We start from the raw sequence: 23,253 nt of genomic DNA, 5'->3' as shown, positions 1-23,253 counted from the left end.
TCCTAAAGCGTGTCAAAGGTTTGATCGCAGCATGGTAATGTACGAGTGCGGTTCAGTGCAGTGTTTCTAGCTTTAGTGAGCAACTGTGTGACAGAATATGTGAGTCAGTGCTGATTTTACACAGCTGTCAAACTCTACACCAACTTTATGTGATTAATTGGAGTGACTAACAACCAAACCAGACACTGACGCACATTATTCAAACTAAAACTGAAACTAAAATTCAAAACATTAAAAAAAATACTTTACTTGAAAAGAAAGAGTATAAAAAAGCTAGTTTCCAAATAAATATTACTTTGACTAAAATATGATGTAATAAAAACTATGTATACTGCATATATATATATATATATATATATATATATATATATATATATATATATATATATATATATATATATATATATAAACCTAAAACAATAAAAAATGACAAATGCACACAAAAAAAAGGAAAATAAAAAAAGGAAAATACAAAAATAAAAATGGATCCTAAACTAATAGATTTATAACAAACTATAACAAAATAAATAATTTATTTTATTATTATTTTTTTAAAGCAGGCTGTCATTTACATGATTAATGTAATTCATAATTGAATGTGAAGAGACAAGAAGCATTTTTTTTGTTGTGTTTTCAACATATTAGTCTTACGAACAAGGATCAACGTGCATATTTAAAAATAAAAATATTTTCAGATTTTATTATGAATAGACATTCAAATACTTTATATATGATGAATATTTCAAAGGTTTTTAATAAATGCATTATATGCAGAGGGCTTTCTGTTTCTCGAGACTTTCCCTTGGGGCTCTTTTAGATCAGTAAAACATTGGTCCCTGACATGAGGTGGAGGGCTTGAGACGTGAACTGTGTCTGGTCTCACCTGAAACTCAGACAGAGCCGAGAAGAGCGCAGACGCGACCGGCTGCCTGCGAGCGTCAACGAGAACCGTCAAACCCAGCTCTCGCCTCTCCCTCCTGAAAACAGACAGTGGAAAGCCTGAGCTGCTGTGTGACAGCGCACAGTTTCAGTAAAGCGTGTCAGTGATTCGGGCCGCTTCTCACCGCAGTCTGTGGCAGTAGAAGCAGAGCAGCTGGCTGATCTGGTCTGTGGTGAAGCGCGCTTCGATCCACACCTGGTTCCTGGTGCACACCTGCAGCACGGCTCTGCCACCGCGGTCCTGGTTACCTGCAGCACCATGTGAGATCATGACCTGATTAACCAAACTGAACCTCATTTTAATGATACAATCTGCAATTGTGATTTAAAACATGAAGCTATAAGCAACAAGCTCCAAAAAGTTTGAAAGTTTGACAGCTGAGAGACTAAAACCCCATTAGCTGTTATAAATTCACTGTAAACCACTGCTTCATGGGGGTTATTGTATTTATAAAACGGTTATTCCATAAACCTAATAAGGTTTCACAGAATTAAAACAGAGCAAATAAACTGTAATGGTATTATAAACAAAAAGTGTTTCATCCACCAAACAATGTATCTACTTAAGATTCCAACAAAGCGGTTGCCGAGCAACACACAGAAGTAAACAAAGGTGTGTGTTACTTTGTAGAGTGCTTTAGAACAGCTTTGAACATGGCTCAGCCAATCAGAATCAAGGAGCCGAACATTCCGTTTTATAATTAGAATTATATTTGCATTAATGCATTTAATACAGGCTTTTATCCAAAGTGACTTTCAAATAATAATAGTTATATAATTTATTAAAGTATAAAAATAATGATTATTATAATTACAATATAAAAACACTATATATTAATATGACTAATTATATTTTACATTTATGTATTTAGCAGATGCTTTTATCCCAAGTGATTTACAAAGAGGAAATACAGTAATAAAAATATTAATAACGATACATGTTCGAAGTATATTGTTATTATTAATACCACTGCTACTATGAATAATTATTATTAATGAAAATGATAATTATGTTATTTAATATAACATGATAATTCTTGTTATTAATGATTATTAGAATTACTACATTAAAAAAAACATTATGGTTCAAAACTAATAATAATAATATTATCCAAAGTGACTTTCAAAGAGATAATAATAATAATATTATAAATAATAGTTATAAAATTGTATCTAATATAATGCACTCATTTAATATAAAAATAATAATTATTATTGATGATTATAATTACTATATAGAAAATTGTTTAAAAACATTTTGTACATCAATATTACTGTAAAATTATAATGATATTTTACATGTTTTAATCCAAAGAGGAGATGATAAACATATTAATAATAACACATTGTATTATTAGTATTATTATTAAATACTACTACTAATACTACTTTATAGATAATTATTATTAATAACAATAATGTTTATGTAATTTAATATAATATGATGATAATTCTTGTTATTAATGATTATTAGAATTATAACAAAAACATTATGGTGAAAAAACGAATAATATTAATATTAAATATAATAATAATTACTATGATAATAATAATAATAGTAATAGTAATAAAGAATAGCAATAAAACTTTTATTAGTATATAATTGAACATAATAGTTGAATATGATTTTATAATGATTATGATTATTAATGATTATTAGAATTATTCAATAAAAATATTGAAATTCAAAAATAAAATAAAATATGAAATTAAAAACAAAAATAAGAAAATTTATATTGTAATAATAACAAAAAAATTTTTATTTTACAGTAAAATTACAATACTAATATACTACAATTTCTTAGTTTTCAAATTAGCCTAATTTCTTCTTAAATTGTTCATTTTTCATCAAGACGCCTGAGATACTATGAGGCTCAAGCGTGTAAAAGAACACAGTGCCTCGCTTCATGCAGCCTTACCATTTGGTTTGCAATGAACTTCAAAAAAATGCATTAGATTATTAAATTTTTTAGTAAGGAATATAATATTTAGACGCATTCGAAGCATCTGTTTCTGTGTTCTTGTAGATTTTCGAGCCGGTCTCGTACCAGGAAGCGTCAGAGCACCGGAGGTCAGGAGCTCCTGGTTGATGAGTGAAGGCAGCGCTGGAGGACAGACAGCAGGGGGCGCTGTGGACGGGCCAGGAGACACCGCTGCTCTGCTGGGGGGCTTCGGAGGAACAATCTCCTCAGTGCTGTTACTGTTCCTCCTGGAGCTCGAGTGCAGACCGTCATCAGAGAGACCTGGACACACCAACACAGATCTGAGTCACAAAGACTTCATGATGACCATACACCAGATGTGTTTATGTGAATCATTTTTAAATGCATTCAATCAAAACTGTGATTTAAAGCGGCAGTAACTAGATTTATTTGGCAGATGCATTCAGAAGGGAAAATGTAAATGATGGCATATTTACAGGATTTGATTTGTAAAAAAAAAAAAAAAAAAAAAAACATTTAAATAGCAGATATGCAAACCATCAGTTCATTTTACTGTAAAATCAAACACGTTTCATAACCTGAACTGAACTACACCATACTGTTTTAAAGAAAGTAATAATTTTATTCATTTAGGATGCATTAAATTAATCAAAAGTGAAATTTATAATGTTGCAAATTATTTTGATTTCAAATAAATGCTTTTCTTTTGAACTTTTTATTAATCTGTGAATCGTGAAAAATAAAATGCATCACCATTTCCACAAAAATATGATGCAGCACAACTGTGTTCAACATTGATAATACTCCGAAATGTTTCTTGAGCAGTAAATTTTCATGATTTCTGAAGATCATGTGACACTGAAGACTGGAGGAATGATGCTGAAAATACAGCGGAGCATCACAGAAATACATTACACTTTAACACAGATTCACACAGAAAACAGGATTTTTAGATTATAATAATATTTCATATTTTTACTGTATTTTTAATCAAATAAATGAGTGAACAGAAGAGACTTCTTTCAAAAACACTTAATGATTCCAGACCTTGCAACAGCAGTGTTTGTGGTGCAAAAACAGACTGTCTGGAGGGAAGGAAGATCGGGTTCAGGTGTGACCAAAACTAGTCAATGTTGAGTCACGACGCAGACCAGGTGTGTGAGGCACACACACACACACACACACACACACACTGCTGAGTTTCTGTGCCCTCGGGCTCTGGTTTGAGGAATGCTGCGGCTGACATTCCCAGCTGAAGCAGATGTTTGTGTAATTCCTCCCGAATCCAAAGCCTCAGGCTGTTTCTTCCAACCCAGCAACCCAAACACTACAACACAAGACTGCGGCTGAAGAGAGGAGTTCAACAACTCTAACAAACACTACGTCTAACTACCTTCCTTCAAGAATTCAGTTGTCCAAATAACACATTTAACATGAGCCAAATATTTTTCAGAGTAACTAAACACCACTAACACACTGTGATAGAAATGTTATAACATTTTATGGCCCTGAGGAAGAACATCTGAATATCAATCAATAAAAGAAAAATCACACAAATAATACATTTAAAATTAATTAATTAATTAAATACATTTAAAATAATATAGAATTATATTAAAAATAAAATTAGTTCAGCCACAATTCACCTGAATAAACTGATAAAATAAAATAAAATAAAATAAAATAATTCTCAGTTAGGGTGCAATTATTAAACATTAACATATAAATATACTTAAAGAAATAAAGACAGATCACAGTAATAATACATTTAAAATAAATAAATTTATTAATTAAATACGTTTTAAATAAAATATAATTAAATTAACAATAAAATTAAATAAAATCAGTTCATTTGCATGAATCACCTGAATAAATTTTCAATGAAAAATAAAACAATAAATAAATAAACTAAATGCATTTAAAATAAAATATTATTAAATTTAATTAAAAATCAAATCAGACTTTTTTAATCAGTTCATTTACAAAAATCATCTGAATAAATTCAGTGATTCAGTGAATAATTAAATAAAAAAAAACAACATTAATAAACATCAATTATCTGTTTTTCTATTCTTCAGTAATTATCTGTTCCTGACCCCTTTATAACTCCTATATATTGAGGAAAATAAGCCTGTCCTTGTCCTGAAAGAATGTTGAACTTGTGTTCATATGAATATCTTTAATGTGATTGGACAGGAATAGCGACATATTGTGAATATATAAGCACATTCACAAATAAACAATGTCATGTTTGTGAAATTTCAGACTTCTGTCAGCTCCTGCACTATTGTCTTTCTCTTGACTTCATTTCCTGTTTGTGATGCACTTCCTCAACGAGCAACAATACTCAACAATACTCTAACCAACAAAACCCATAACAACACAAACATACCCAGCACCACCAGTAAGGCCACGACTTTATGAAAAATTATGATTCATAAACATGCAGAATTTAACTAAAAATGCTATTAAAGTATGATGCTTGTTAATTTACATGAATCATCCGAACAAACTGATTCCCAAGAACAAATTTGATTTTCCAGTTCTATAAAAATATTGCAAACAGACTTTTTTGAATCAGTTGATTTACACGAATCATCTGAAATAGTTGATTCAACTTGAATGAATATGGATTTCCAATGCTACAAAAATGTTGCATTTTTTTTTTTAAATCAGTTGATTTGAATGAATCATCTGAATGAATTGATTCACTTGAATTATAATGGTTTTCCAATGCTATACAATGTCGTAAACAGATTTTTTGAATCAGTTAATTTTCATGAAACATCTGAATAAATTGATTCACTTGGAAAAAATTAGAAATTTCCAGTTCTATAAAAATGTTGCAAACAGACTTTTTTTGAATCCGTTGATTTACACGAATCATCTGAATGAGTCGAGTCAACTTGAATGAATATGGATTTCCAATGCTACAAAAATGTTGCAATTTTTTTTTTAATCAGTTGATTTGAATGAATCATCTGAATGAATTGATTCACTTGAATGAGAAAGGGTTTCCAATGCTACAAAAATGTCACAAACAGACTTTTTTGGATCAGTTAATTTACATGAATCATCTGAATGAACTGATTCACTAGAACAAATCAGAATTTCCAATACTTAATATGAGTTTCTTATCCGTTTGCAGGGTTGTAAAGCTGTACACGATTACTAGTTGGAAAACGTTGGTTATTACTGGGAAAGATAAAGCTAGTTAATAGTGTCGTTGCTTTTAGTTAGTCACTAACCCACACTTTTCAAAAAGCAGCCAGGCAATATTTGGTTGACTTTGCATACGTCTCTCAGAGCGAGACCGGGCTCTAGGGTATCATGGGAACCAGTTCAAATCACAAGGAACCTAGTGCAATCACAAAGACCAAGCAAAACCACATCGGGTGTAATCTGACCCAGCCTCAAAGTCATTGGCATTTGTGTTCTGAGCAAAGTCTGACTGACCCCTGCTTCGCTCGGGCTTTGTAACAGGACAGATATTACGTGGAGATGGGCTTTACTCTCTAAGCCTCTCTTCAGCGTCCTCACAGGCCCAAAGGGACACAATGGTCTCCATTATGACGGAGGCAAACCATCTGGATGGGAGCTTAACAGCGCTGGGAGTCGAGCAGGTAAGCGACGCAGAGATCCTCCCTCAGGTGGGTCATCGGATCCGCTGTGGCTTCCTGCCCAAACTCAATGGCTCTGATTTTCATGTGTGGGAAAGAAAGCCATAGAACAGAAGGACTCTGCAGAATCCCAGATGGGAATTTACCTAAACCACTCCGTGTGTGTGTGTGTGTGTGTGTGTGTCAAACAGAGAACAAAAGTAAAATGAGAGCCATAGAGACTGAATTCACCAGACACCAAGTCCTAACTAGGCTTGTCCTGACGAGACACAAAAATACTGTACAAAGTAGTTAGAGATCATTATATCATTCAAGAAGATTATTCAGATGACAACTAGCCATTTAGAGATTGGTCAATTAAAATAATAATAGTAATAATAATAATTAGAATTGTTATTAAAAAACAATTGATTAAATCAAATAAAGTTATATTTATCTAAAATAATAATAATTGTAATATTATTATTATTATTATTGCATAATATAATGTTATTATATAAATGTATATATATATATATATATATATATATATATATATATATATATATATATACATTTATATAATAACATTATATTATATATATATATATATATATATATATATATATATATATATATATATATATAAATTAATGTTTAATATTATTAAATTAAATGTATATTGAATTCAAAAAATATATAAAACCTTAAAACATCAACAATAACTTAATAAAGTTAAATAAATATTAAAAGATTAATAAATAAAACATAAAATTTAATATGTAAATAATTATATTTTATATTTTATATATGAATACAAATTTAAAAAATTATAATTATTATCCATATATATATATATATATATATATATATATATATATATATATATATATATATATATATATATATAATATTAAAAATCTATATATTTTTTTTTTTTATATTATCTCATTTGTAATTTTTTTATGTACAGCTGTATAATACCTCATTTCAGGAACCAATTAAATATCATTGTGAGTGTAAGTGAGTGAAAATAAAGTGACTGACAAAAAAGTATAATGTCACTTGGCACAGCTGGATCAACTAACTGGATTAATGTGAAAAGACAGGGGTTTTACTCATAAATGTACAGTATTTGGTTGTACACAGTTAGGACATGGGGACATGGAAACAACTCACGTGATAAAGTAAATGAAAATCTTAAGAATGCTGGACAGTAAGGAACTTCCTGCGGATAGACCCCAAACACACCCCTGGCCTGAAGCACATAGACGGAGGGCAAAATGTTCTCTTTCTAGTTCTCAATAGCAGGAAGAGCTAAATAAAACAGCGCAGTCACCCTGGCAACCCATTCAGTGCCGTATCGTGCCTTTGGGGTACAGCAAACACTTCAGAAAGACAAGCACCCTCTATAACAAGGCAGGGCCGCTGAAGCATTCCAAAACACACACGCTATTAGCCCTCACATGCAGCCGGTCGCAAGCCATAAAATCATGCCAGAGGAATGCCAAGCTATCTCTTCGGAAACTCTAAGCTCGTTGATGGTCCCAGAGTTTGCTGCAAGTGATAATTACCCACTGGACCACAACTGTCTGGAAACAGACCTGGCTCTTAAAGGGACAGTTATTATTACCCCATGATTTACTCACCCTCAAGCCTTTTTTATGTACAGCAGGGTTGTCCAAACCTGTTCCTGGAAGGCCACTGTCCCGCAGGTGCAGGATTGGACATACCAGATGTACAATATGGTGACATTTACATTTATGCACTTGGCTGATGCTTTTATCCAAAGTGACATTTTGAAGGTATGCATTTCATCCGTTCATGCAGTCCTTTAGGAATCGAAATCGTGATCTTAGTGTTACTAGTGCCATGATTTGACAAGGGAAGCTTGTTCTGGTCTAGTTCTAGTTGGGAAAGAATCCCAAACAAGATGCTCTGCCATGTCCTTTATGTACAGCAAGGATGCCCAAACTTGTTCCTAGAGGGCCACTGTCTTGTAGAAATTAGATCCAACCCTAATTAAACACAACTGAAACAACTAATCAAGACTCATCAGAAACTCCCAAAAAAGGGTGTTGGATCTGTTTGGAGCTAAACTCCAGCTGCAAGATTTGAGACTTGCATTGCATTCAAGATATGCATTTGATCAGTTCATGCATTCCCTGGGAATCAAACTCATGACCTTGGCACTGGAATGGCGAACCTCAAAAGAGTTGACAAAGCGTATTTACCTGAGTTCTCTTTGTTGCTCCGTTTCTCGATGCCAGGAAAGGCCGCCTCCAAATCCAATTTTCCAAAACGGAATGTATAACCATTCATAAGTTTCTTGGGAAGGCCGCTACCGGATCCACCGGAGGACGACCGAGCCCGGTGGCCTTTAACCTGCAAGGCCTTGTTGGTACGTTCGAGAGATTTGGAGCGTCTCTCACCCGGACTGGACTCTGTGCTCTTGGTTGGATGAGAACCATCGTTAGATTCATCTCCTCCCAGCAATCCACGAATAGAGGTTCTCCGAGGGATCGGCTCCTTTGTGACAGAGCCATGACGAGCCCCAGGCTCAGACTCCGTCCCTTCCTCCAGAATTGATTCTGAGCTGGAGCCGATGTTCATGGGGTTTTGCAGTGCCTCCATGTAGGACTTGCGGAAAATCCTGCGCGACTCGAAGGCCGCAGAGTCTCTGGGATGCCTCTTGCGAAGGCCGGGATTGCTAAGGTCCGTGCTGAACGAGAGTATTTTGTGGCCGATTCCGCTTCGCATGCATCCCTGATCTGGGCTGCCCAAGATTGGCGTCTGGGGAAGGGAGTTAGGACTCTTTTGCAAGGGCGAATCCTCAGAGTGCAGGGAGCTGATACCCATATCTGTGAGGCTCCGGCTGAGGACTGGCTCCGAAACGGTGGACTCAGCGCCCAAAGAGTCTCGGGAACTGAGCGTTCCTGTGGATCCGTGCGTGCTGCAGGTGCTGAGCTGACCCAACAGGGTCCCACCGCCACTCCGTGCCTGCATGATTGCGTCGGCAGTGCTGCTCACGAACAAAGGATTGACCACGTTCTTCCAGGGCGTTCGGTAAACCACGGCGCCGGTACTGAGGAGGCAGTTCTGGAGAGGGTGCAGGTTGCGCTCACGCATCACATTCTGCAGGAAGTCGGGCGTGAACACGCTGCCGTACATGCTCTCGGCCACAGGGATCTCTGCAATGGCTTGCCCGCTCCCTGACAAGCATTTTATGACCAGTTTGGCAGCCTTGCGGCCTAAGGGAACCACTTGCAGGTAGAAATCTCCCTGCCGTAGACGTACTTTATGCAAGGGTGCAAGTTGCAGAACCACTTTCTCATTCAAACACAGTGGCCATCCCTCATGGTACAGCAACAGGCCTTTGAATCGCAGCTGTGGAAAATAAAAAATAATGTATTTATCAGATAAAAAGGCCACTTTTCATACAGGTACAAGCAACAGTATGCAGTTTTTTGCAGCTTGCACTCATTCATTTATTTCTGTGTTGAAGTAGATTTCAAGAAACAAAATTACAATGATTTAAAACATTATGCAATTGTTAAATATATATTTTAAAGTGTAATGTGTATTTTTTGAGTCAACCAATAGAATTGCAAAAATTCACAGTAACATAAAAGTTCCCAATTTCAGTGTCCGCAATTTACCATTTGAACTAGGGGTTTTATAGTAAATTAACCTACCTTTTTTTTTTAATTGGGATAAAATAAAATATAAAAATTTTATAATTGTATAACTTTATTTTAGCTAGTTATTTTCTCATTTTAACTTGATGCACTAAAATTAAGACTGAAATAAAAATGTATTTAAAAAATATATATAAAAATAAACAGAATTACTAAACAAAAATGACAAAAATAAAATTGCTAAAACTTTAACCAAAATTTAAAATAAAATGAAAATTATATAAATTTTAATCATTCAAATTGTATTTAAAAAAAATTATAATAGTTTGCAGAGAGTCCATACATTTAGCAAATAAATAAATAAATAAATAAATTTATAATTAACAACCAGACCAGTTTCCTACAATAAATCAGACTGCACAATATTTTTGAGAGAGATTTCTGCACAGGTTATACGGTGTAAAAAATGCATTTTATCATGGTATTGTACATCAAAAAAAAGCTTCACTATTTAGCTACTGTAATGCTTCTAAAAAAAACCCAGTTAATTTAGTAGCATTGTTAGTGACTCCCTGACGCTGCTGTATAATGATACTGATGATGCAGCAGGAACATGAAAGTTTCAGCACGCTGTGACTCCCTCAAAGATCATGCCTGAGTTAAATGAGGCAGCTCAGATCCCTCGTCTCAGAGTAACAATGGCAGCGCTGCATTCAGGAGTGTAAGGTTTCAGCTATGTGCTCACACAGCGCTAACCTGCAGAAATACAAAGCCTCCCTGAGAAGGTCTTTCATTTGAGCCTGATCCTCTTTGCCAAGTTCACTGCAGTGAGCTCACAACACACTCTGTTTGGGCTGTTTATCACAGCAACACTGAACCCTCTTTCAGCCTGAAGTATTTCTCCTCCCTCTCATGTTCCCACTCTCGCAAGATCTCTCTCTGGGAGAATTTAAATGGCTTAAACATATTTGGCTACACCACTATGGGTGTCAACAACAATGAGTGACAAATTAATAAAACATTCAGCAAACCTGGGTGAACCGCATTACCAGGCCACCGATACATGCTTTTCAAATAATATTTATTTTATTTTATTATACATTAGTTTATATGTATGATTTATTTTAGACATGCATATACATTAAGTATGCATTTATGTATATAATATTTTGATTTGCATTATGCACATTTCATTTCCAATCATATACTAAAAGAAATAAATATTATCTTACACTTTTCTACACTATGTCTGAAACATTGTATCACAAGCACTTCTTGTGTTATTTGCGCCCATTATCCATTGTTTCGGATAAAAGCGTCTGTTAAATGAATAAATATAAATAAATATATATACTTCTAAAGCATTTATTAATCTTAGTTATTGTTTTGACATTTACAAATATATTAATACATTTAAAATTTTTTTAGAATAATTATATTATATATAAAATATATTTTATTATAAATAAAAATATATTTGCTAAATTTAAAATAATGTGATCTATTAGTAGATATTCCCCAGTGTTTTTATTGACTTTTTATTGAAATGCTTCAGTGAAAATGCATCTGCTGAAACTGACGGTACTCACACAGGCCTCCTGTTTTATTATCTGCAGGATTCTCTTGGCTGGCAGCAGGAAGTCAATGAAGCAGCGCAGGCCGTCTCCGCGGTACTGTCTCTCCACGACGCTGAAGAGCTGCCACAGGACGGTGGCCGCCGACGCGCTGAAGGGAGGATACAGAGCCGATAACACGCTCTGAATGCAGCGGTCCAACGACTCCGAGTCCTGCAACAGATCTCACGATCAGAGTCATTCTCGGCTTTAACCACAAACATTTACTGGACTGTGCCTTGTTTGAGTTTGGTATGAAATGTGCAATATTTGAAAGCTCAAACCTTGTTTCAAATCAAAAGCAATACATCTTATTGCAGTCATTGGATAAAAGTTGCGCTTCCAATAATGTTTAGTGAATATAAAGATAGATAGATAGATAGATAGATAGAAAAAAATTAAATAAATGATTTCAACCTTTTCAGGAATATTAAATGTCTGCTGAATTACTACCCCGTTAATACACAATGTCGAATTTAAAGATTGCTTGATGAAGAATCCAATAAAAAAATACATAAATAATAATACTGAAAAATAATTAAAATAAAATAAAATAAAATAAAATAAAAATGATTTAAACCTTTTCAGGAATATTAAATGTCAGCTGAATTACCAGCCCATTAATACACAATGTCGAATTTAAAGATTGCATGATGAACAATCCTATAAAAAATATAATAATAATACTGATATTGAAAAATAAAATAAAATAAAATAAAATAAAAATGATTTAAACCTTTTCAGGAATATTAAATGTCAGCTGAATTACCAGCCCATTAATACACAATGTCGAATTTAAAGATTGCATGATGAACAATCCAATAAAAAAACATAATAAAATAAAATAAAATAAAATAAAAATGATTTCAATCTTTTCAGGAATATTAAATGTCAGCTATATTACCTGCCCATTAATACACAATGTCGAATTTAAAGATTGCATGATGAACAATCCAATAAAAAAACATAATAAAATAAAATAAAATAAAATAAAAATGATTTCAATCTTTTCAGGAATATTAAATGTCAGCTGAATTACCAGCCCATTAATACACAACGTCGAATTTAAAGATTGCATGATGAACAATTCAATAAAAAAACATAATAAAATAAAATAAAAGAAAATAAAATAAAAATGATTTCAATCTTTTCAGGAAAATTAAATGTCAGCTGAATTACCAGCCCATTAATACACAATGTCGAATTTAAAGATTGCATGATGAACAATCCTATAATAAATATATAAATAATAATACTGATATTGAAAAATAAAATAAAATAAAATAAAATAAAATAAAAATGATTTAAACCTTTTCAGGAATATTAAATGTCAGCTGTATTACCAGCCCATTAATACACAATGTCGAATTTAAAGATTGCATGATGAACAATCCAATAAAAAAACATAATAAAATTAAATAAAATAAAACCAAATTAAATTTGTAAAAGCCAATTATTTCAGTCCTACAAAACTGTTTTGGCCAATACCTAAAATTAATTTTCAATTGCTGAAATTTAGTTGTCTCTAATTTAACACAAGAAGCATCACTTCCCTTCTTTATAGTTGCTGTTTGATTCTGTCTGTAAGTCAAGTAGCAGACTTGACTTGACTTATAGAGAGGAGAATCAATCAGTAATGATTACAGTGTGCGATAGAGTAAACGATGCAGCATGTTGTTTTTGGTTTGGTTAGTGAGATGGTTTGATGGTCACAAGTTCAATCACACAGTTCCCAGTTACAAACACAAACAGCAGGATGTCAGGAGGTCGCGGGACACTGATGAGACAGGAAACACCTGTCAATGTAGCGTCACCGACTGGACAATAACAGGCGGGATGGAAAATCCTGTCCCTAATGCAGAACTACATCATATCTGTGGAGCAGAGGACTTTCCAACCGGATATGTATCACACTATCCTAAACTAACACAACCGTGACCTGGGACGCTCAGCTTCAGGTTAAAGGGACAGTTCACCCTAAAATTAAAATGCACTGTTAATTTACTCACCATCAGCCCATCCAAAATGTAGAAGACTTTTCTTTTTCAGTCGAAAAGTGGAGAAGATTTTTAGCTGAAGATGTGCTTGTTGGTGATTTATAAAATGTAAGTTAATGGCTACCGTCACTTTAAGAGTCAAAAAAGCACATCAAGCAACACTAGAATGAATCCCTGTGAATCCTGACGATATTAGAGGTCTTATGAAGCGAAAAGATCAGACTGTGCAAGAAACTAATTTCCTAATTTTCTGTAAGGCATCTGAAAGTGAGTTTTGATTTAGTAACTTGTAGATCTGTGCTGCTCGAACCCTGAACTGTTTCTGACGCTTCAGTCCGATTTGGAGAACTGGTTCAACTCACTAAAAGAATCAGTTCAAAGAAATGATTCGCTTGTGAACAGAACATCACTACGGACTGTTTTCCTGAAGCTCTGGATTACAGGTAATAATGCAGTAAACAATGATCAGTTTCGTTTCACTTCATAAGACCTCAATATATCGTCAGGATTCACAGGGATTCATTCATGAGCTTATTTGACTCTTAAAGAGCCGGTAGCCATTGAATTGCATTTTATGAATCACCAAGGAGCACAGTTTCAGCTTAAAATCTTCTTCACTGTTCTACTGAAGAACAAAGTCATCTACTTCTTGGATAGGCTGAGGGCGAGTAAATTAAAAGCAAATTTTAATGTTTGGGTGAACTGTTCCTTTAAATTGGTAGGGGAGTGTTGAAAATGGAAATGAACTTTGTTTGAGTTGAGTTGCAGACGGGGAAAAGCCCAGAAAAAATCCCCAGCAAAGCTCTGACTTTAACCCTCCCTGTTTGTTCTGCTCTGTTGGCCTTGTATTACACAATGACTATGTGCCATCCACACGCGCTCACTCCTCCACAGGGCAGCCATTGTTTCGTTCTCCTGCAAAGTCTTTATTGGAAACTCAATTATTTAGGAATAATCTCAGCGCTCGCTCAGACTGCAGGGAACAGCAGAACCACCATTTGGAGGAAAGGCTAACAATGGGAGGAAAGGCAACATGATTTCTAACTAAACAGTACTTTTTTAGGTTACTGTGGCATGCTGCAAAAAAGTGAAGTGACGTGTAGCCATGTATGGTGTCCCATATTCGGAAATTGGGCTCCGATCACCTACAATTCCTGCTGGTTAGCGAAACACAGTTGTAGGGTAACTTTGAGTTCGAAAAAAACAGCTATAACCATTAGGCCACGACTACCGCTAAATAGCAGCTTGGGTTGGACAGGATTACTGACCGGTCCAGCGGGATGAGAGTCTCCTTCCCTTCCTTCCCTCGCATCCTGAAGGGATGGAGCTAAGACGCGAGGAATGGAAGCGAAGATGCACAAATAAGAATTGAGAAGCTTTTTTTGAATGGATGTAAATGGAACAGAGGCTTCACTACACTGAAAAAACAGCTCATCATTTAATGAAGGGACAGCCTATCAGCTAATCTACAACACGGTTTACACTTAACAATACTTTTGGATTGAACTATTTTTAGGTTACCCCAAGAAAAATAGTCATTGACTTTTTGCGACAGCTTATGGCATTTCTCATTCATCCCTAAACGGCAAATGTATGTCGGACAACTCTGAATGAAATTCAATGACGTCAAGTCTATAATGTGATTGGTTATTAAAACACACATCGTGATACAATTTGACCGTTAGGTTTTCTCCAATAGTAAGTAATACAGACCCTCTCATCTCCCTATAGTAAAAGAATTGTCGCATCACAATTCGCATACTATCTGTAATAAATAGTATTTTAAATTAGAACTAGTATTTCCCAAATTGTAGTATGCTCAAATGAGTATTTCGAAGGTACCCGGATGGTGTAGAAATTCGAAGTGTAGATTGATGCACACTCTAACGGCTAATATTGCCCACAACACATTGAGCGGTGGACGAGAATTCGATTAGAACTACAAACGTGCATTAAGAGCGTTAAAAGACTACAAATATGGCAGATACGTGAGACGGACAGGTAGAGTAAAGGGTTTGATAAATAATCAATATATAACCTGTTGAAAAAATATTTCTTTAATGTTACCCATGTTATATTTCATCTGTGGCAACACTGTGAACTTTATAACGATACATTTGGTCGTTAACTTTTAAATGCATCATTATGTAAAAATATAAACATGATAGACCCGCGACTAGCAGATCAACGTGCCTCTTAATTTCTCTCCAATACGGTAGGAAATAAAATAAAATAACATTTGGATAATATGAACTTTGGCAAGATGATTGACAGGGCAGTTTAAAGTGCGACAAGATGCACGTAACTAAACAACAGAGCGTCCGCAAATCTCTGGTTTAACAGCTGAGCTCAAGATCAGTTACTAATTCGAAAACGTCACTTTAGTAACGTTGAGTTGCTTCATTGAAAGCTTATTGTATCACTGTATTAAAGCAAGAGACTGAAGTATACCCAAGACATGTCACTCGTATAGTATTGAACGGGGAAAAATTCAACGCTCATTATGGCATTAAAAAAAGGTGAATAGTTTTGTTGAATTTTTAGTTTTTCCCGTTCAAAGAGATAGGAGCTGCACTTGCATGCCTGAGAGGCATTTCAAAGGTGTCCGCCGAGAGACAGGACTTATCTTAAAAGGACTTTGATTAAAGATCACTGTATGTAGAGAGAGAGAGAGAGAGAGAGAGATTGACTGAATGAGCCATTACCTGCATCTGATACAGCGTTCATTCTTCAGCTCAATCTCATATTCACAATAAAACATTCGCTTGAATGTCTGCTGAAGAAAGCGATATCTTTGTCGTACTATGATTTCTGATGACGGCGCTGATCAGTGTGTCTATTAAAGGGATAGTTGGTCCCGAATGACTTCTGTAGTATGAAAAAAAACACTTTGCAAGTCAAAAAAATACCTTTGACTGCATCTTACAAGCTGTTATTAAAAGTTTCAGTCTCTTTCAATATAAAAGTCTTTACCGCTGACTTGTAAAACATTCTCTTGTCAACATCTAATGGCGGAATAATGTCACTAAAATCACCATCACAAACACACACTGTTTCCCAACAGTAAATACTACTATTATTATTTATTATTCATAAAATATTTATTGTACAATAATTTAATAATAATATAAAAGTTGCCAGACAATTCAATCAAAACATATAAAGGCAGTGCTCTGATATACAGCATTATATAAAATATTGAAAATAAAGTGATGAGATTTAGCTCTGGGACAAATAAGCTAATATTCAAATAGACATCTTTATTATCACCTAAAAAACTCTTAGAATTACATTCTATTAATATTCAAATTAAATTAAATTACATTATATATATATATATATATATATATATATATATATATATATATATATATATATATATATAAAATCATATTTGTTTATTTATATATTTTTTTAGAAATGCGAGTCAAATACACACACATATATGTAATTATAATTAAATAAAATAATAATAACATTTAAAATTTGATAAAAAATTATTATATAATCTTTTAAGCTTATGTAAATACATTAATTAAAACAATTACAAATATTTTATTATATTCAGTTTTTTCAAGATAGATAAATAAAGATTAAATAATTATCTATGTAATGTATTTTATTATCTATATATATATATATATTTTTTTTTTTTTTATTCTGACTTCCTGTTATAGAGTTAAAAAATTAAAGAATGTAATTTGATGCCGTCGAAAGGGTTCTGGCACATGTGGGGTCTGAAGATCTTTTGAACAAACATGTATTAACATGAAAACTTCAGTGTTTGGTCTAAACTACAAGCTGTATTCAGGACGGCCTGTATATCAGCCTCCGCGCACCCAACCAAAACACCTCTTCAGAGCACGAGAAGACTAAACATGCATCTGGATGGAGGACTTCAAGAAGCCTGGAGATAAGTGTGGCTTTGAAGACGAAAGATTAAATAAGACTGGGCAGACGAGAGCTTCTGATGCATTTCCATAACCTTGAAGAAGTTATTTCACCTGGCTGAAGCCAGTAAAAGAGCTTTTAATAGCAGCCAAAGCACAAGTGTGGCTCAGAGGAGATGTGTGTGGGATCTGCCCTCTTTGATGGTGTTTGTGGTGATGGTGGAGGAGCAATTATATCTAAATAACATGGAGTCCAGGTGCCTCTATTAAAACACACGGACATCTGCTTCAGAACCAGTCAAAACATCTCCATAACCTCAACTGCATAATATGCACCGAAATCATGCAGCTTGTTGAGTGAACGTTGACTTTTTTAAAGTGACCAAAAATTCCAAAAACTTACATTGAAGGAGAATATTACAAGAATTTAAAATAGCCGTATTCTGTGAGAATATACTGTAAAATGAAATTTATTTCTGTGATCTAGCTTAATTTTAAGCACAATCAAACCAGTGTCACATGATCCTTCAGACGTCATTCTAATAAGATGAAATATATATTGTTTGCAGGACATACAAAAAACACCCTTAAATAATATATACATATACATATATATATATATATATATATACACACAATAGAGACCAAAAGTTTGGAAACATTACTATTTTTAATGTTTTTGAAAGAAGTTTCTTCTGCTCATAAAGCCTGCATTTATTTGATCAAAAATACAGAAAAAACAGTAATATTGTGAAATATTATTACAATTTAAAATAATTGTTTTTAAATGTATTATACTTTAAATGATCATTTATTTCTGTGATGCAAAGCTGAATTTTTAGGATCATTATCACATGATCCTTTAGAAATCATTCTAATATGACGATTCATTATCAAAGCTGGAAACAGTTCTGCTGCTTAATATTTTTTCAGAACATGTGATACTTTTTTAGGATCCTTTGATGAATAAAAAGAAGAAAAAAAAGAAGAAGCTATGTTTTTAAAATATAAATATTTAGTAATAACAATATACACTAATGGTCAGTAATTTGGGGTCAGTAATTTTTTTCTTTCTTTTTTAATAAAATCAATACTTTTATTCAGCAAGGATGTGTTAAATTGATAAAAAGTGATAGTAAAGAAAATATATTATTAGAATTTTTAGTTTTATTTTGAATAAATGCAGTTCTTTTGAACCTTTTATTGATCAGATATATTCGACAGCAGAACTGTTTCCAACACTCATAATAAATCAGAATATTAGAATGATTTCTAAATGATCATGTGATCGACTGATGTTACATGTGACACTGAAGGCTGGAGGAATGATGCTGACAATTCAGCGCTGCATCACAGGAATAAATTATTTGTATAAGTATATTCAAATAGAAAACTATTATTTTAAGTTGTAATAATATTTCACAATATTACTGAATTTTCTGTATTTTTGATCAAATAAATGCAGGCTTGATGAGCAGAAGAAACTTCTTTCAAAAACATTAAAAATAGTAATGTTTCCAAACTTTTGGTCTGTACTGTATATATATATATATATATATATATATATATATATATATATATATATATATATATATATATATATATATATAATATAAAACTGATATTCACTATGGAAATAAGCATGGCTTCTATGATATTTACAGGCGTGGAAACCACAATTTAAACTTTTCCAAGAGCGTGGGAACTCTGAAGAAGCAGTTTTAACAAATGGTTGGCATCACTGATGCTCTAATAGAGCTGAGCTCCACTCAAACACATTTTACTGCAGTGCAAACACACAGACGAAGCCGCTCTAAACGACCCTGACAGTCTGACGGGAAGGGCATCTTTCTCCGGTGTGTTTTGTGGGTCAGGGAGACAAAGGCCTCGCGCACCAGCTCTCCAGCGGAGCATGAAGCCTGAAGCTGTGGGAGTCAATCAGGAGCGAGAGGATCATACACGCATGTGTCAAAGCAGCTTCAACGCCTCTCCACAGCATCTGAGGACAAATACATGAAAACTGGGGTCTGACGACTCGCAGACGTGATGCTGGACTGAACTGACTATTTATAAAAACATCTGAGAAGACTTCCTGAACTGTTTACAGACTTGCTGTTTATCTAAAAAATAAGGGAATATATATTTGCGTTTATCCATTTAGCAGGCTTTATTCGAGTGACTTAGAAATTAGAAATGTAACAAGCAATTTAAGGTAAAAAAAAAAAAAAGATATTATTTTTTTAAATATTTTTTTACAAACATTTGTTTTTCTCTTTTATTTGTAAAATGTTAGAAATTATTTACAGTTCAATTTAATTTACAATTAATCCTGAAATGCATAATAAGGGTAAATATGCATGTGTATATATATATAAATATATATATATATATATATATATATATATATATATATATATATATATATATATATATATATATATATATATATTATAAGAAATAAAAAAAATTATGTTTACCATTATTTTGATTGCATTGTAAAATGTCATAATAAACTGTAATATATATATATATATATATATATATATATATATATATATATATATATATATATATATATATATATATATATTCATATTAATAATACATTTGTTTATTTACATATTACATAATACAATCTTTCAGAATAATTCAAAATGACAACAATAATTAAAAGCATCTATTATTACACTACAAACTACAGTATTAAAAAATCGACAAAAATAAGTATTTAAAATATTTAAAAAAAATTGTAAATCATTTATTTTCATGCTATTTGATATATAAAATTATATAATAATAAATCATAATAATAATGAATATTATTATTATTCACATCTTTATACCCCATGCAATTATTGTGTCGGTGTGTGTTATTCGCATATTATCAGCCAAATAATAGTGACATAGTGAATAGTTCACTAAATCCATCCGTCTGAGAGCGTTCGGTGACGCCGCACCTGATGTCGAACAGATTGACGTCTACAGAAGGAATGTCCATTGACTCACTCAAAACAAAAGCCACACGCAGCTGCTCTCAAACAGGTTCTGTAGTCAATCTCTGAGCAATGACACAACAACAACACAAACACACACACAGAGCAAACCCAGAGCAGACGGGTTCAAGTGATCAATTCAAGACGCCGCTCCCATGAAGTCTTGGACTCCAGCACAAAAGACTAAACCGAGTCCTAATGTCACTCATTACCTAACAGTTCCAGTCAAACTGAGTTAACACTGTGTTTACAGAGCATCTGCTTCAGGACATGGATCAGCAGATCTCCAAACATCCATTAGAATCAGCACAGAACTCCTGAAAACTCCGAATCAATCAGCTATAAACCAGCTCTACAGAAATCAATGATGTCATTATTCAGCTCAGGTTCATCTGATAGTGTCAGTGCTGTCAAATCTACAATATTACTGAATTATAAGTGTTATGAAGGTGCATTTAAATCAATTTCAATCACTTTGGATTAAAGCATCTACTAAAGAGTCAATGTAAAAGTCACGGTATTTTTTGTAAATGATTGTTTTTTTTGTATAATTTAATATATATCACATTTCTGCTTTCATGTTAATTTTAGTTAAAGTTTTACTCATTTTGTTGTGTTTTTGTAATTTAAAAAATATTTTTTTATTAATTATTATTTCAGTTTTAGTTGCGTTTTTTTGTTTTGTTTTTTTTGGCACATCAAGTTGCGACCAAATGCAAATGAGAAACAATGCCTCGGGAATCTAGTTTTGAAACATTTATATCATTCAAAGTAACAAAAACATATATTCACGGTTTCAGTTCTCTGTGATAGGGTTATTAGAGAGAATAAAAAACCCAGTTCCATCACAACCCCGTCGAACGTTTTCTTGGTTTAAAGTTAAAAGCGATGTCGAATGCAAGCCGCTCACCTTTATACTCAGGTAATTATCACAGCTCCGCGACTTCACTCTGGAGTGCATAGTGCCCCACGTCCGCATTCAGGGCTCAAGAAAGTAGATTCACCATAAATATACAAATAAATAAATAGGTTAAGTTGATTAATCCGGTATAAGTCCGTTTGGGGTCCTCTGTGCCCATGACTGGGTCAGCCGGTGTGTCTCTGCTCTAGTGGGAGGTTTGAGAGAGAGAGAGAGAGAGAGAGCAGTGTTTGGTTTCGGCCCTCCTCCCAGCGTGGCTCCTCTGGCCTCTCCCTGCTGGATAATGCACACTGATGCAATTTCCTTTAGCAGAGAGAAAACACACCATCTGAGCTGCACACAGGCACAACAACACCCCCGTCCCTGCAGGGGAACAAACCTTTCCTACCCCCTTCTCTCTCCTGAGCCTCCCCCTCTTTGTCCTGACCAAACAAATGCACTAGGGTTTCAGCTTCTGCTGTCGCTTTTGTCAAAGAAGGAGGGAGAAAAGAAAAAAGAAGACATCAGCATGCCATCGGCGGCTCGGGTCACTCGACTACAATAGTGCTGCGCTCAATCTCGCTAATCCCAAAATTAGAGCTGACACACACAGCCGACGATTAAAACGAAACAACATCATTGTTTGAATGCACTGTTACACATTAAACACATGCATCTTCAAGGAATCTTCAAATGCATTTTCAATTCAGTTGCTGGTATTTATCAAAAGATGCAATGCATTGCAAACGTGCATTGTGGATTTTTCTTTATTCATAATATTAAATCCCCAAATAAAAATCTCGATTCACACTTCTTGACAGCTTTGAGATTAAACGGAGAGCAAACCGAGGCTCTGGAGTATAAACTCACAAATGCAAGTTAGAAAGTCAGAACAGAATTGAGAGCTATAAAGTCAAAACTAAAATAAAATGCACAAATAAAGTTACATTTTGTGATATGCATTGCTAAGAACTTTATTTGAACAACTTTAAAAGTGATTTTCTCAATATTTAGATTTTTTTGCACGCTCAGATTCCTGATTTTCAAATATTGTCATATCAGTGGAGAGATGATTTATTCAGATTTCAGATGATGCATACATCTCAATTTAAAAAAAAAAGACACTTAAGTTGGGTTTGTGTTCGAGGGTCACATATGTAAAAAAAATTAAAAAATTACAAAACATAAAAAAAAACACTCCTATTTTGATTGTTTCTCGTTGACAGCATTGAGATTAAATGGAGAGCACTCTTAAATCTTCAAATGTTTGTTTTAAGAAGAATAAATCTCACAGAAAACAACTCAAACTGTGTTTAAAGATAAAGATCTCAAGATGAACTCCAACAGTAAAAATCCCTCAACCAGCGCTGACATGAATCAAAGGGATACTAATAAATCAATAAACGTAAAAAAGCGAACAAACTCAGCGCTTAAGTCAGGAGAACGTCAGATTGAGATGTTCACGTACACATGCATGTTAAACGGCGCACGTTAACTCAATCGTCTTGACTCTGGAGAGAGTGTGTGTGCATGCTGAGGATCTGCACGTCTGTCTTGCGGCGAACACGTGGAGAGCGTGAACATGTCCACACACACACCGCATGGAATGTGTAACTCCTAAAGAGCCGCCGGACCTCACCCAGGTCACGCTTACACAACAGAATCACATTAAACGTCTGGATGTGCACACAGCAGTCAGTGTGCTGAGCATAATCATGTTAGAAGAGCTGGGATCGTGACACA

General features: G+C 33.8%; 1 pseudogene; it reads right to left on the bottom strand.

Moving 5' to 3' along the window:
• Nucleotides 1–21,816, bottom strand: part of LOC113059386 (pleckstrin homology domain-containing family G member 4B-like) — a 37,670-nt pseudogene extending 15,854 nt beyond the window's left edge.
• Nucleotides 21,817–23,253: the final 1,437 nt, after the last annotated feature.

Source organism: Carassius auratus, chromosome 41 (genome assembly GCF_003368295.1).
Source record: "Carassius auratus strain Wakin chromosome 41, ASM336829v1, whole genome shotgun sequence".
NCBI lineage: Eukaryota > Metazoa > Chordata > Actinopteri > Cypriniformes > Cyprinidae > Carassius > Carassius auratus.
The sequence above is the reverse complement of the archived record's forward strand: the minus strand, read 5'-3'. Positions and strand labels throughout refer to the sequence as shown.